This window comes from Galleria mellonella, unplaced genomic scaffold, assembly GCF_026898425.1.
Source record: "Galleria mellonella isolate WM207_F2 unplaced genomic scaffold, CSIRO_AGI_GalMel_v1 utg352, whole genome shotgun sequence".
NCBI lineage: Eukaryota > Metazoa > Arthropoda > Insecta > Lepidoptera > Pyralidae > Galleria > Galleria mellonella.
Window position 1 is genome coordinate 2361992 of NW_026442084.1, and position 18385 is coordinate 2380376.

The following is an 18385-nucleotide window of genomic DNA, read 5'->3' on the forward strand; positions in this document are numbered from 1 at the left end:
ATTACGGGTTCGGGCACCGTGATTTATATTACAGTTCCAATCCTCTTAGCATTTAATTTTCCGAACATTCCGTATACACAATTCATACAAATTGCTCGGGTCAGTACCTTATTTCAAGCACACTTAATACTTTTATTATATTACTTTTATATTAATATACGAGTAAAAATTTATTTGTGATTACAATTTATGAAATATATAATAGAAAAGTTAACTTAGAATAGTTCAGCCAATTTCAAATATGAATATATTATTTTTATTTTTTAATCAACATGAGATTATCTTTGTATAAGTTTTACCAAAGGGAGACTTTGTACAAAAGTCGTTTGCTTGGGTACCTCTATCCCATTCGTGTTTCAATCGTGAAGCAGTTGTGTTTAAATAGTTGTGTTTCGGTTTGAAGGGTGGGATATGGCAGTGACATTACGATACAGAGGAATAACACCTGTGTCCTCAGAAATGACAAAGTATGAGGGGTATCATGGGCGTCACAGTATACTCTGTTATGTCCATGGTACTGCACATGTCTATAGGTGACGGTTACCACTATCCATCAGGGCGGCCGTCAGCTTGTATTCCATTCTAAGTTGTATAAAAAAAAGTTAGTGTAAAAGTTAGTTTATAGGTTAGTCTTGAGTTAAACCAGTAAATCTTAGAGTACATCGACATTAGATGGTAAATATAAGGAGTCTTCTCTCCTACTTACTGTGTTCAACAAAGTCCATAATTGAAGTTGAAATGTTATCTACCAACCACATTATGAAATGCAATAAGAAATAAAAAAAAAATGAAATGATTACTATTACCGTAATCACTTGTTCATAATATTACAATTATGTATTACATTTTTTAAAGACACCAGCCAAAGTGACCACTCCCTACCTGGTGGTAAGCAGGTAATGTAGTCCAAACGTGACGGTCGTCATCGCAGCAAATTATACACTCTTAATAATTTCACGTATAAAAAATCCTAATCCAAATCAAATTTATCATTCATTTCACATAATGATAAATTTTATTGAGATTTTCAACGTCAGCAAAATGGCTATTTGAAATCAAAATGGCAGAGAAATGTCACTGAATGTAACCTTTGTAGCAGCGCCACCTTTCACGGGTAACAAGGGTCGGGTAAATCAATTAAAACTAAAATTCGATAATTCTATGTCAAGAGACTGTAATTGTTAATATTGTAATAGAAATTTGAATTTAGAATCCGGTGCGAATTAAACGTGAGCGTCTGTAGATTGGCTGACAATGCCGGAATATCGATATTAAGAGTTTTCATACCGAAGCTTGTAATTCCTCACAATTTTTATAAACAATTGGAATATTTTATGTCTTCTATACATACATATATAAGTGACCCATTCTGGCTTCGCTTAGGTAAATAAGTATATCTCTATGTTTTCGAAAATAAAATACAGCCCATGTTACTAACTGACAATGTAGCTTTCTGTAGATGAATATATATCTTATTACAAACAAAATAACCAGATGATTTTCCTTTTTATAATATTGATATTAGATATGATTTTAGATAGTTTGGATAATAAAAATGTAACTCGTACTCACATATAAGGAGTCTTAACAGGTGCAACAAAATCAACATAATATTTTTTGTCAATCAGTTTGTACGTTTTATATCGGTCCACGTGGAAGTGGTACATTTTGTTGGTATTTCTTCTTATGCAATATAGCATTGTAATTTATCAGTGTTATTTTTATCAAGAGATCCAAAATACAGGCGTATGTAGTCGCATGTAAAAGCTAGTTGTTACTATTATAACAATTGACATACTAGTAATTTATATTTAGAATCGGACACGAATTTAACGTAAGTATCTATACACTAACTACAAATAGTTAAATATCGATATTAAGAGTTTTCATACCAAAATTAAGCAATATTTGCATTGGTTTATGAATTTCCAAAAACAATTATTTCTGAATTATTATTGACTAGTGATCCGGACAGACTTCATACAGACAGGTAGAATTTTCGAAAATAATATGCCTATGATACTCGCTGATAACGGAGCTGATAAAGAATGTTTAATATAGGTTGAGTAATTTTTCGAGCTTGGCCAATACAAACAAACAATCAAATCTTTCTGCTTTATAATATTAGTATAGATAACAAAGACACTCGTGACTTATTATAAAACCTATCAATAGACAACGTAATTCGTAGATAAATTACATTAAAAATATACAAATACGAAGAAGATGTAATTAAAAGAATACAATTTTTCATAATTACGTAAAGAAAAACAACTGCTACAATAGTGATACAAATAACATGAAACCCAAATGAGAGTAAATTGATATTTGCAATTTCTAATTTCTCTTTGCAAAAAGAATTAAGTACTTAAATCAAAATACACTTTATAATCACATAGTGACTGAAAAGATTAATGAATTAATAATGTAATTTATAAAACCGCTTAAAAGTGCTGATAATAATAATAGCCGCCCGTCAATATTACCACACTATTCTCTGCTCTATCGATAAAAATGCAAATATGAGAACATACATCCCTTCGAGGAAGTAGAGTGATTGCATTGGCTGGAGCTCGTCTTGGTATAAGTGAATTTGTGTATGTTTGAACAAGGACTCTTCGATATTACCCTATATATTTATATAAAGCTCAAGTCAGGCCGCATATAGAATGCTGTTCTCACTTATGAGCAGGAGCGCTACAGTACCAACTCCTTCCGTTAGACCGCGTTCAAAGTCGGGCAGCTCGAATTATTGATAGTCAACGCTTTACTGTCCCACTTGACCTACTGAAACTACGCAGAGATGTTGCATCTATGTACATCTTCTACCGAATTTATCATGAGGAGTGTTCTGAGGAATTGTTCGGATTGATACCTGCTGCTGATTTTCACCACCGTACAACCCGCCACAAACTAAAGTTTCATCCCAATCATCTGGACGAGTGGCGGTCTTCCACTGTGCGTTTTTCAAGGCACTTTCTTCCATGCACAACCATTCTTTGGAATCAACTTCCAGCAGCACTATTTCTGAACCGATACGACAACATAACCTTCAAGAAAAGAGTATATTCCTTTTTAAAAGGCCGGCAGCACACCTGCAATGCCGCTGGTGTTGTGGGTGATCATGGGCGGCGGTAGTCACTTACCATCAGGTGAGCCGCATGCTCGTTTGCCCCCTGTGTTGTAAAATATACATATATACTTGCCAAGGAATATAATTAAAAACATCAGGTTACTTATACAACTCAGAGGGCGGTCTGAAGGGACAGCTATGGGCGAGATCCGTTGATCTAAGCTTAAGCCGGGATTACTGGCTCAAACGGCTCAACCGGCACAAACTTATGATAATGTGGGCCCTTAGAGGGCGCTGCAGTCCCGTTTCAACCGTGATTTTGGATTTACAGGTACGCGGGACTATAAACCTCGCGGAACCATTCGAAAGTTTCCATGTAAATACAATTTGGTAGTACATAATTTAAGATTTCAACTACGCAACGATTTTTAAGAAATATGTTTTTTTAGTTACCAATCGTGACAATATAAAACAACTCAATGAAACATGAAATATTTTGAACACACATCACATTGAAAAAGTTGGTATATAAAAGTTTTATATTATGTTTCAAAGCTCTGTGTTCTAATTTACGCTTGCAAGTATATTTTGGATGGCTACGTGCAGTTTATTTATTATTTAAATATTATATAATATTTTATACATATAAATAAATATAATTTATGATTCAATTTTAGATAATAGAACTCTGTATTGTTATAGATAACAATAAATTATAATAGCATACTATTAAGTATTGCTTATTTAACTATTCAACTAGCAATTTGCTATTCTATCGTTTTTATCTGAAATTAAAAATAATAGCTAATTACACTATTTTAAACCTTGTTGTATTGTAATAGAGTACATAATTTTTTGATGCGGACCGTAAAATAAAATATGAATTCTAGGAAATAGACAATTATTGCAAAACGATTTGATAAGTTATTGTGTAGTTGTGTGACAAAGTAACATTTGTCGGTATTTGAATCTATCTATCTGTTCTATCGACCTCGGTAACAAGTAGGTATATTTTGCTCCGTGAAAAAGATAAAAACTACTTCAAACGTAGATACATAGAAAGACACGCACAGGCGCGCGCGCGCGCACACACGCACACACGCACGCACGCACGCACGCACACACACACACACACACACACACACACACACACACACACACACACACGCACGCACACGCACACGCACACGCACACACACACGCACACGCACACGCACACGCACACGCACACGCACACACAAACGCACACACACACGCACACACACGCACACACAAACGCACACACGCACGCACGCACGCACGCACGCACGCACACACACACAAACCTGCACGCATACACGGATGCACACACGCATGTACACATGCGCACACACACAAAGGAAAGCGCGCGTGCGAATTGACGAGATAAACGCGCAACATAGGTAGTCGCATAAAAATTAGGTTAATTGAAAAATGTTATAAGTTATCATTGTTAAACTATAAATAAATAAAAAAAAAATCTTATACAATATCACGACTATCGCATGTATACAATTCAAAAAACGGTCGCGTTTAGTAAAACTTAAAAAAATCCCAGTATTTTATAAACATTTTCGCTTTAATGACTTCTGACTCTAGAACCACGGTGTTGTTAGAGAAACGAATGTACCCCAGAAAATGTACTACAACCAATAATACAAATACATACAAGGAAATCCGTTGAGAATTCGTATTTGACGTTATAACTGTAATTCCAACACATTTGCCGTGGCGCCGCCTAATTTTCTTCTTTGATTCCTTCGTCTGCATTCACCCTTGACCCATCATTTGTTATTATTAGCTGTTCCTTTTACTCTAACTAAAATAGAACTCCTCAATTTATTACCTAATTAAATTGTAACTCTATAACTGTTCGCGTAGAGTTTAAATTCTCATGGCCGTAGAAACGGCTTAGGACATTCTGATCGCGACACGGCGTTTCCAGCCTTATATAAATGCTAACAAAATGTCGGTTTCGCGTGATATCGTATACTTATCGTACTTTTACTATTTTGCATATATTACCTATCGGTGTGCATATTCTCTAGCTTTTACTACTAATTTTATACTGTTTTGTTTTTCAAATAAATAATTCGGACTTCTATATACTATAGTCAGCTTCAATAACAACTTAATAAAAACGTAACCTAGTGTTGTTGTTAACATTATCACAAAAATAAGTTCAATCGATTATTCCATTTTTTATTTGTACTTCTTTGGGATATCGACAGACTATTTTGTGGTCGGGCCAATTATTTGTTTACATTTTTATTTAATTCTATCGAAACTATTGACTTAATAAATAGATATATTTCTTGTTTTAGTGTTATAACACTGTTTAAGGACTAGGAGAATGTTTTAGAAAGGTATTAAGTATGAATGTGGATAGTTATAAGGGCAGAAGAAGACCTAAAAAGACATGGTTGGACTATGTGAAAGATGATATGGCCAGAATGGGAATGAAAGCGGAAATGACTGCCAATAGAGAAGAGAATGGAAGAGAAAAACGTATTACGACGATTCAAAATAAATAACTGGAATAAAAGTAGGAACATCATGATAATTGTAATATTAGTACTAATAATTCTGAAAGAAATATAAAATGCCTAGTCAATATATTTTACCCATTGTATTGTTCTGTTCCATTGCGCCAATTTCAAACATAAATATTTTAAACTATAATAGTTATAATAAGTTTTGTATTAAAGTTTTAGGTTTCTTGAATAAGAGGGCCAGTTTCGAAGTAAAGCTTCGAAGAAGAAGAAAATTAACATAGAAGCAGAAGAAACGAAAATAGGATTAACATTAGATTTTTCTTTTGCTGTTACTAAAATCAGTTGTATAATTTATACCCAAAGTTTTATATATTCAAATTGTAGGTAATCTCATGAGCAGTAATTTAATATAATGGGTAATTTAGAGTGTCTAAACTAAGTTTCTTGGTAAGTTAAATTTTAAGCCGGGTGTCAATTACATTAAGGCCGTTATTGGAAAAATTTCCGTTGCAAAGGGGAAATTATAAGAAAAAATATTTGTTTTAAATTTCAATTGATTTAAATTATAAATTAAATATTTTATTGCTAAAATTTTCGTAAGTATACTCGTACATTATATTTTTATGTAATAACTACTTTTATTACCTAACCCTTAATCTTGAGCGGTTGTGACGCAATCTCGATCCTGACAGCGCGCAATCAAGACTTTGCCTTTATTACATTAAAAAAATGAGTAATTATACTTAATAATCATTAATTTATACATTTATATTAATATGTATAAGGAAAAAACACGTAAGAAAAATCACAAATACATCAATAATATGTAATTGATAAAATTTGTTTCAGCCAATGGAGGAAGGAGATTTGAATTGTTAGTAACTGGATTTATATACAATAAATAAAATTATAGAAAATATAATAAATAAACGCGACACTAGAAATGGTAAAAACCGAAGAAGTAAATAAAAAGTGTAAATAAAAAATGTGTTATGTTTATATAGAGTAAAATGGATATAAATAGTGATCTTGAGATGCGGTGATTGCAAAATTTCGCAGTTGTCTTAAATTAAATAAGTAAACAAACGAACACTTTAGCTTGAATTCACACAAAATTTTTGGAGGACTAAAAGGATAGAATTATGCAGAATTTGCGGAGTAACGTTGACATTCGTAATCCAGTGGCGGTAAAGGTTGACAAAACAGATATATTAACGCAAAAATGGATGAATGTAGGTACTGGAGTAAACTTGGATTAATCTATTATGATCAGTTACACCGTGTTCTTTCTAATGGGGCAATCAAGACTCCAGAACTGGCGTACGTGCTTGAGACGAGCTATCAAAATGCAGAAAGCAAGAGATGTATGTAGGGATATAGGCCTTTTACACACTGTTCTCTCTGCCTACTACGCTAAAGACATGACGATAGGTAGATAATATAGGACTAATACAGTTAATCTTTTCGTAGCTGACGATGAAATGGCATAACATCTAAAAGAACTCTCTTTAATGAATCTGATAATCTGTTTCTAATGAAGATCACATAAAAATTGGTATAATAGTAGCATTGCTTGAATACTTTTTCTCATCATTGGGTTTGCTGAAAGAAGTCTCTTTTAGAGATAAGCCTTTGTGCACTATTATGTTTGTTTTTTTTTTTCTATTTAAATAACTTTTTGTGTAAAATAAAGAATACTTCTCATATTGATACAATGAATTAATTTTAACAGAAACAGATGGAGTTTCGCAGGGGCCTTACTTTCTCTCCCTCATTGTTTTAAATTGAATGTGTAACAGTTACTTTCCACGCCATGTGAATCCTAATTGCACACCTCTAGAGTTATGATTAAAATAACTAGTGCCTTTAAATTGCTGTTTTCCGAGTTACTAAGCTGTACCTCTATTTCAAATATCTTTTAGTCATACCATGCGAAACTTAACAACACTTGTTAACTAATATACATAATCGGAAGACCGTGGATTTGGTCGGGTACTTAGTGTAATGGTGCAATTTATTAAGATTAGCGATTATCTGACGTCTAATTAAAATACATACGACGAAAATATGATTAACGCTCTATTGTTCTAATTAAAAAATATTGCTTAGGATATTGATTATGGAGTAAATAAAGACGTGTATTATTTTGTAGTTGCACTGTTTGTTTGTTAATATTTATAATAATATAAATACAAAAGTAATTTTGTTTATTGCTTTGTTAATTGGCGTTTAACGGCTCTACCAGTCGTCATGAAACTTGGTATACACTTACTATTTGAGATGGAGAAGGGCAGACTACTATTAATCCCGATCAATCAACATCCTCCGGTAACACGAACGAAGTCACAGGTAAAAGCTAGTGTTAAATATGTATATTAAGAATATACTTATTTTTCTATAATTTATAACTTTTTGCACAAATCAAAACATCTTATGCCTTATACCATCCGATGTATAAAATTCCCAAATTTACATACGAGGTTTCCTTAGCCTACGCGTTGATTGTGAGTTTAAGTTTGAATCTCAATATTACACAGTATTTGAGTTGAGATTAACAAACTTGCAAGGTATTGTTATTCATTAAATATACAATACATTAAATATATACAGTAGATAAGTAGACACCCAACATATATATATATATATATATATATATATATATATATATATATATATATATATATATATATATATATATATATATATATATATATATATATATATATATATATATATATATATATAACATATAAATATCAAATACAAGAGAACACAATGATGACAGTCTTCTAATCATTTTTATATATACATATGTTCGATATCTGATTTGGTGTAAATCAACGTATCCTGAACGAACAGGTTGATTTGATCCATATAGAATACTCTATTGATTTAAAATATTTATATATTTCTTGTTATTGTTGTTATAACACTATATTAAAGGAGTAGGAGAAGTTTTAAGAAAGGTATTACGAGTACTTGTAAGTATAAATGTGGAAGGCTATAAGGAACACAACAAAAGTCATTTTTGGACTGTGTGAAAGCTGATGTGGTCAAAATGGTGTAGAATACTGTACTAAACCGACCTTGATGATTCTGGTTATATTTGTTACATAATAGTTTAGTTCCTCATCAATGTTTATTTATAATCTATGTTTCTATTTCTTCTGGTAATTAAAAGTAGAAGTAACTGGCGAGAGTGGAAAAAATTATGAATGTAGAGAAAGCGAATGTGATCTGTTTGAATCAAAGCATTTGCCGTTCCATTGTTTCTGCCTACCCTAATGGGAGACAGACGTGACAGATATGTATGCATGTATGTTTCTGGTAAGTAAATTATTATTATTAGATCTTTTAAATATTACATACAGAAGTTGTTGAAACACGTTTAGGTTATTAAACAGTATGGAAATGAAAGCTAGATTCTGTCACAGTATATCGAAACAACTTAAAGTAAGAGAGTAAATACTTTTGAGCCAGGTTTATCTCTGAACCTGGATACAGCTGCGATGGTTGAACACGAAACACTCAAGGTGCGAATGTGATTTACATAAATTTCACATTTAAATTACGGTGGATGTGCGCTTTCCCTCCATATAAAGTAATGAATATAAAAAATTTGCATATACTACATTTTACATTTGGTACACAATTTCTAGATAGCAAGACAATCAGATGACGGCTGATATAATGATCATGATGATGATGAAGACAAATTATTATTATTTTATAATTATTATAATATGATATATACTTATAATTACTATTATATCAGCCGTTAATTGTCCATGGCTGAACATAGGCCTCCCACGTGAAAGGGACTTTTGCCAGTAGTTGGCACGCTTGGCAGGTGGTTGGTATATCGCTTAGTCGCCTCTTACGATACCTACTGGAAAGGTAAGGGTGGAGTATTCTATGCCGGGACCACATGCCACATTTTATATATAATATAATTTACAATTGTGACAGACATATATACGTGTATGTATAATTTACAATTGTTTAGTAACCTTAATTTACAATCGAAAAATATTTATTATTTTTTATGTTTATTAAAATTTAAATAAAACATTTTTATACGAGAATAGAAATTATGATTTTTGTCAAATTATACTTAATATAAAGTATGAATAAAAAGTATAACATTTTATTTTTGTTTTATTTTATTACTTACTTTAGTACGCGGTCGAAAAGTCACATCGACAATTCACCAATAAGTCAACATCCCGTACCTAGAACAAAAATGTATTTATTTATTTATGTAAAATACACCAACAATATGTTCACGATAATTAAACAGAATAAGTACAATGCTATAAGTAAGTTCTAGTCTAGATGACCATATCAATTAGAGGCGTATACAGCTCTCATAGATAAGTGTTTATTTATACTATGGTAAGGTAAGTGTGTAGGCCCCGGCATAGAATGGGCCACCCCTTCCATTCCCGTGAGTTTTTTTTTTTATACAACTTAGAATGGCAAACAAGCTGACGGCCCACCTGATGGAAAGTGGTAACCGTCGCCTATAGACATGAGCAGTACCATGGACGTACCAGAATATACTGTTTCGCCCATGATACCCCCCATGCGTTGCCATTCCTGAGGACTCGGGTGTTATTCCTCTGTACCCAGTAAATTCACGCCATATTCTACCCTTCAAACCGAAACACAGCCATGCAAACGACTGCTTCACGGTTGAGTATCGTAAGAGGCGACTAAGGGAGCATATGGTAGAGGGATGGGCAGCAGCATTCTTCTTAAAACATATAAAAGAGCATATTCCTTTTTAAAAGGCCGGCAGCACACCTGCAATGCCATTAGTGTTGTGGGTGATCATGGGCGGCGGTAGTCACTTACCACCAGGTGAGCCGCATTCTCGTTTGCCCCCTGTGTTGTAAAAATAATAATATGTAAAAGCCTAACTGCCGCCTGCCAAGCGTGGCAACTACTGGCAAAACTTACTGGCTTAGTTATTTTGGAAATATATTTCATGTACAGAATTGACCTCTCTACAGATTTATTATAAGTATAGATAGATGATCACATTCAGTTGAGGGAAGAATTGGATCCTAAGTTAGTACGACAAGTGTATGTTGAAAATGCCTTAACTGAAAAGACAGAACATATTTCAATTAAAATTGTTTTATTACTGATACAAATGTTTTGTCAAATGTTTGTGATCAACACAAATATTTGATCAAACGTATTATCTCATCGCAAGTGTTACCTGACAACTTTTGTTGCTGTACGCAAACATTAATTACTACGTGTATGTATGAACGTGTAACCAAACGTTTGTATGTTTAGCAACAAGTCAATAAACAATTTGTAAATTCTATTACAGTTGACAAAGAGTTGAACATGAGCTGTTCTAAATTTACATTCGGGTATATTTCATTAGTTATATGAAAAAAATATGTAAGTACGAATACAATATCATAATATGCAAACATATACGAGATAATGTTATTTAAACATCTATATTTTTTATTCATCTAGTCACAAACTAAGTAAAGTTTCTACTTATTAATTATTATGTATCTGAAAATTAAGGGTCCCCGGATAGTTCCGAAACTAATTGAGCGTTATCGACTAAATTACACGTAATTTAAACCGGTAGTTCATTATCATCACCATCATTTCAGCCATCATCAAAGAGTAACAAACATTCATACATTCAGCCAAGGTTATGTATGTATTAAGTATATATACTCGTAGTTATCATTAATTTTTACTTAAGAGAACATATAGATAGTCAGATAAGCGTATTTGTAATAAGTACATATTAGTAAAAATTAAAATAGGCGAGGATTGACAAATCAAGAACTTTGATTTTTGAAAAATCTAAATTATTAACTGATCTTATTATATTATGATGATTTAGAAATAACGATATGGAATTGACGGCAAAGAAAATTCTTTTATCAAGAAAGAAAAATATGTTATTAAAAGACCGTCACGTGACGAAGTCTCACCCTTAATAACCATCAAACGAATTATCATTATATTCATGGGGCCTTTAATCCAAAAAGAAATCCACCAGAATCCCAGATCGGGGGTCTTTTGAGCAACTTCAAAGTTAAATAACCCCCACGCAGACCGGCAACGACAACAAAAAGTGAACAGAATTTACACTTTAAATCGTGCGCAATAAAAACGATATTCAAGTGTCATAACCGACTACTCAAGAAACAAATGTTCACCCGTGCAATTTAGACTGTATTTCCGGCAACATGAGTTACATTTTAAGTTAACAAATATTTAAATTTATTCCTTCCAATACACGAATGAAAGTGTACCCTAAAACTGTGCAATGTTAGGTTTAGAACTGCATCGATTGTTTCGCGGAACGCGCCCAGCCAGGGGTGCGCAACCTAGCCGCGATTTTTCACCGCGGGTCTCTGAATGACGTCTGTATATTTTACTAGTTAAGTGACAGATGGGTGAGGGCTGCAAACTATTTATTGTGCCATTACTACGTGGTTGCCAAATGCCGCGTACTGAAAGCTTGGGGCTGACAGTTGAAAATTGCGCACTCACACAAACGACCCCGCTTTGTTACAGATTACATATACAATCGGTGTCTGTTTGTAAAGTTATCGTTGGGACCCGTTATTGCTGTTTTATTTGTTGCGTATTGACGGATAATAAAACGGACGGCGCGGCAATTTATTTTTATTGTCTCAGTCCCGGTATAAAATTCAATATATTTATGATGAACGTAAACATAGGAGATTCGGCGAAAGTGACTCCCTGTTGGATGTATGAATCTTGAGATTTATTTCTCATAAATCTTTCTTATATCGCATTGCAAAACAAAGCTTTACAGGTTTAGAATTTTATAGGCATTCAGTAAATATTTTTTAAAAGATTTGAATTTAGAACGTGGAATTGTGTCTGCAATCCAATTTTCAACGCAGCGTAGGACGATCCCGTCACTAGATAGAGTGACGAATTCAAATGCATTGCAGAGAGTCAGTAGATGCAGGTGGCTGAGGACTGTTTCTTATGGTAGTCTATAAGGGAGTCCTATATTCAGCAGCGGACAGAGAACGGTTGATATAAATAATTTTATTACATAAGGATTTTGTATATATATATAACACATAGAGCAAACGAGAACAGTCACTTGATGGTAAGTGACTACCGTCGTTCATGAGTACCCGCAATACCAGAGGCATTACAGATATGCTGTCGGTATTTTAAAAAAGGATTAATGCTTTTTTCTTAAAGATTACCATAGCGTAAAGATTGTGCTCTTTAAAGAAATATGGGGTATTTAATCTTTACAGAACGCAGAATCTTTACAGAGTGCAATCCTAATCCTTAACAATCGAAAAAATCATTATCAAACTAAGCCCTGATAAAAAAAAAACAAAATGATTACCTTTTACTTTTAGAAGTTACATAAAAAGAGATAACATGATGTCAATAATATGATGGTAAAAACTATTAATTTTAATTTCCTTCCAAACGATTTCACGGTGTAAATTCATCAGAACGAATGATGTGTCATTTCTCATTAGCGTACATCAAATGTCACTTGGATATTACTCTCATTGCATTACAGATATCATCATTAATTTTAAATCATTTAATGGATGCCATTATATGGGTGGCATTAAATCGATTTAAACATACTGGTATTACATCGTAACGTTTAAGTATGTTACGTTAGAGTGGCTTATTTACCAGAGGGAGCCTTTGTACAAAAGTCGTTTGCTTGGGTACCTCTGTCCTCAAATAAACCTCTTTCGTTTCTTCCACATTCATCAACTTTTTCATAGACGATCGCCGGTTACGAGTATTTTTAATTCGGTCCTTCTTCAGTACGTCCCCTATAGACATCTCCATTCATTCTTGCTCGATAAATCTCTTTCGTAATTCTTCTTTCATCCATCCTCTTCAAATGGACAAACCAACGCAACATTCCCTTTTCGATTTTAGCAATTTACAACTTAATTTATTTATATCAACACAAAAATACTTTAATCTTAGTTATTTAAATAATTTTTTGTTTATTTAAAAAAAACGGAGGTAACTACGATAATAATAGTAAAACAGTACGTATTGGTTTCACTATACCACATTGAGTCTATTCGAACAAAGCCAAGCAAATTTCCTTCCTGTATACACTCAAGAAAATGCAAATACTCAAGAAAGAAACGTATTCCGGTAGAATCAAGAGGAGAGATTGCTTCTAGCCAAATCAATTGGAACAGGCATCTTAAATTAACTGCGTAGTACAAACGAACGATTGTAAGCTTTAGCACGTTAGAAATAAAGATGTAATTGAGTAAGAACATAAATTGTCACTTATTATCATTTCCAGGTCGCTGATCGGTAATGTCATTACCGTGACAACTATATTGACAGTCATTAATTTGACAGTTTGACAGTTGCAGATACGATTGTCGTACTTAATGTTAACGTCGATCGAGCTAATTGTTTCTAGGTCATTTGATAAATTTGCTAAAATATGAGGGCAGCTAAGATATTAGCAATATTAATTGTTGCTACGTACCTACCTAATTTATAGTTAATGTTGAAAACTTTGATTGTATAGATGGAGCATCGAATGTCAAAAACGTGTCAAAATTTGTAATAGCTAAATTGACATTTAGTTGACTCAATTTGACACATTTTTTTAATAAAAAAAAAAACGCATCCTTATTACAATGTTGCAAGTAATTGGAATATTTATATTTTCCAGATCAGGTTGATTTTTTAAATTTTAGTTGCAATATTTTTTTAATTAAGTATATAGATATACGTATTGCTTACAAGTTTATACATGTAATAATAAAAACAGAGGCCATTTTCAATGATTTTGAAAACCAAAACATATTTAACATCTATACTTGGATATAAAACAAAGTAATCACTATATCAAGATGCTTTTGTTAGTTTGTAATGATCTTGCATAACTACGAATCTTCATGCACTGTTTAGTTTGTTCTTTTAAATATGCTCTTTATAGTTTTGCATCGTCTGTATTCTTCAATATAACCTTACAATATATTTTCTCCCTTATACAAAGTAATAAATGTACATTATGGTAACCCTATTCACGCACACATGGATAAAAAGTTGATCTGTTTTTGGCGAAGGATTTGTGTGCAGACACTGTATTTACACTCGTATATTTTCTAATGTTGAAAAACAACAGTACCTACACATAACTCCATTAAACTACAGTGTAGTTTAAATGTAGGTTGTAAATTGAATCACAATATTACATTGTCCAAACAACATTTTTAAGTTTTGTTATCAAAGGAAATTTTAACCGACTTCAAAAAAGGACGAGGTTCATTGCTCGATTAAATATTGTTTTTATGTTTAATTATTTTTGTGGTAAGAGAGTTATCGTTTGTATAAACGTATACAATAAATGGCAATAAATATAATGTATATTCCATATATTGCCAACATTTGGTCAAAAATATATAACAGAATTACAATTCGCTATAAATACTTTATTGCTTGTTTCGCCCTAGACTGTAAATAAAGATCAATTATTAGAAGCGATGACGTTTCCTGTCCATAAACTGAATTTAATCAAGGAGACGTCCATTCATACTGTATCAAAACTACGCCATTCAAATTAGCAGTCGGTAATTAATCAAAATACCCGCAAAGGGGGTAAAAGGGGGTGCAGGAGGATGTTACTTTTGATTCAAAATGTATTCAAGTTAAGTGGTTTTCCTGTGACTTCAAATGTATCTGTATTTCCATAGAAGAAAGTCATTAAAGCTTTTATAGTGAAAACGTGATTGTAAGGTTTTTAGTTACAGAATGTTTGGATGGATACGTTATGTAAAGTTTAAATAATAAATACAATTGATGATGCAACGAAATGATGAAATAATGAAACGAACCAGAGGGAGATTTTGTACAAAAGTCGATTGCTTGGGTACCTCTGTCCCATTCGTGTTTCTACCGTGAAGCAGTTGTGTTTGCATGGCTCTGTTTCGGTTTGAAGGGTGAATATGGCGTGCATTTACAGGGTACAGAGGAATAACATGTGAGTCTTCAGGAATGGTAACGCATGGGGGGGTATCATGGGCGAAACAGTATACTCTGTTAGGTTCGTGGTACTGCTCATGTCTATAGGTGACGTTTACCACTTTCCATCAGATGGGCCGTCAGCTTGTTTGCCATTGTAAGTTGTATAAAAAAAATATGAAATAGAAGAATATAGTGTATTTATATATCATACAAATATTTGTATAAAAATAATATAAAAATACAGTAAGTAATAATAAAATGCATTAGTAATATGTACTTAAGTAATATACATATAATGTTATCAGAACAGCGAAGATCATTCATGCCTTCAAAGGTCAAACAAAAAGATTTTACAATACACTTGACAGTTGAGTTACATGTATATATGTATATATTAATTTTTCGTGTTTATATCTTTAATATGAACTAATTGAACTAACTATAAATATCTAAATAGAAGAGATAGTTAATCTAGATATATAATTAGAGATAATTAATTAAAAAATAATATATATATATATATATATATATATATATATATATATATATATATATATATATATATATATATATATATATATATATACAAACGATAACTCTCTTACCACAAAAATAATTAAACATAAAAACAATATTTAATCGAGCAATGAACCTCGTCCTTTTTTGAAGTCGGTTAAAATTTCCTTTGATAACAAAACTTAAAAATGTTGTTTGGACAATGTAATATTGTGATTCAATTTACAACCTACATTTAAACTACACTGTAGTTTAATGGAGTTATGTGTAGGTACTGTTGTTTTTCAACATTAGAAAATATACGAGTGTAAATACAGTGTCTGCACACAAATCCTTCGCCAAAAACAGATCAACTTTTTATCCATGTGTGCGTGAATAGGGTTACCATAATGTACATTTATTACTTTGTATAAGGGAGAAAATATATTGTAAGGTTATATTGAAGAATACAGACGATGCAAAACTATAAAGAGCATATTTAAAAGAACAAACTAAACAGTGCATGAAGATTCGTAGTTATGCAAGATCATTACAAACTAACAAAAGCATCTTGATATAGTGATTACTTTGTTTTATATCCAAGTATAGATGTTAAATATGTTTTGGTTTTCAAAATCATTGAAAATGGCCTCTGTTTTTATTATTACATGTATAAACTTGTAAGCAATACGTATATCTATATACTTAATTAAAAAAATATTGCAACTAAAATTTAAAAAATCAACCTGATCTGGAAAATATAAATATTCCAATTACTTGCAACATTGTAATAAGGATGCGTTTTTTTTTTTATTAAAAAAATGTGTCAAATTGAGTCAACTAAATGTCAATTTAGCTATTACAAAATTTGACACGTTTTTGACATTCGATGCTCCATCTATACAATCAAAGTTTTCAACATTAACTAAAAATTAGGTAGGTACGTAGCAACAATTAATATTGCTAATATCTTAGCTGCCCTCATATTTTAGCAAATTTATCAAATGACCTAGAAACAATTAGCTCGATCGACGTTAACATTAAGTACGACAATCGTATCTGCAACTGTCAAACTGTCAAATTAATGACTGTCAATATAGTTGTCACGGTAATGACATTACCGATCAGCGACCTGGAAATGATAATAAGTGACAATTTATGTTCTTACTCAATTACATCTTTATTTCTAACGTGCTAAAGCTTACAATCGTTCGTTTGTACTACGCAGTTAATTTAAGATGCCTGTTCCAATTGATTTGGCTAGAAGCAATCTCTCCTCTTGATTCTACCGGAATACGTTTCTTTCTTGAGTATTTGCATTTTCTTGAGTGTATACAGGAAGGAAATTTGCTTGGCTTTGTTCGAATAGACTCAATGTGGTATAGTGAAACCAATACGTACTGTTTTACTATTATTATCGTAGTTACCTCCGTTTTTTTTAAATAAACAAAAAATTATTTAAATAACTAAGATTAAAGTATTTTTGTGTTGATATAAATAAATTAAATATTTGTATAAAAATAATATAAAAATACAGTAAGTAATAATAAAATGCATTAGTAATATGTACTTAAGTAATATACATATAATGTTATCAGAACAGCGAAGATCATTCATGCCTTCAAAGGTCAAACAAAAAGATTTTACAATACACTTGACAGTTGAGTTACATGTATATATGTATATATTAATTTTTCGTGTTTATATCTTTAATATGAACTAATTGAACTAACTATAAATATCTAAATAGAAGAGATAGTTAATCTAGATATATAATTAGAGATAATTATAAAAAAAATATATATATATATATATATATATATATATATATATATATATATATATATATATATATATATATATATATATATATATATATATATATATATATATATATATATATATATATATATATATATATATATATATATATATATATATATATATATATATATATAGATAAAAAAATTCTTAAAGATCACTGCCAGCTGGTAGGGTGCCTAGGATACTTGCTGCATTTCCACGCTGTATAGCAATAGAAATGCGTTGACCAAAGTATAAGCCAGCCTTCTGGTCACCAGAGGTTTCCACCAGCCGGCGTGAAATCTCAATAATCAATAATCTCAATCTCTCTTATATTAATTTTATTTATTTGTTCTACCCATATTCAGTCACTAATTATATTGATATATAATACACCTTATTATATTATATTGATATATAATACACCTTTTTATTTATCCTATTATTTATTTCCAATATATGTTATACTTCATTTACAAGCCCTATAGGTACT

At 31.7% G+C, this 18385-nt stretch overlaps 1 protein-coding gene across 8 annotated transcripts in view; it reads right to left on the bottom strand.

The window, feature by feature from the left end:
- The window catches only part of LOC113519445 (latrophilin Cirl), a 461571-nt gene that overhangs the window by 205440 nt on the left and 237746 nt on the right, over nt 1-18385 (bottom strand). Inside the window, exon 2 of one of the 8 annotated variants that reach the window (XM_052896947.1) lies at nt 9761-9818. The exons of the other annotated variants lie outside the window; for them this stretch is intronic. The gene's annotated coding sequence lies outside the window, so the exon portion shown is untranslated. The remainder of the gene's footprint in view (nt 1-9760; nt 9819-18385) is intronic. 8 annotated transcript variants of the gene reach the window in all.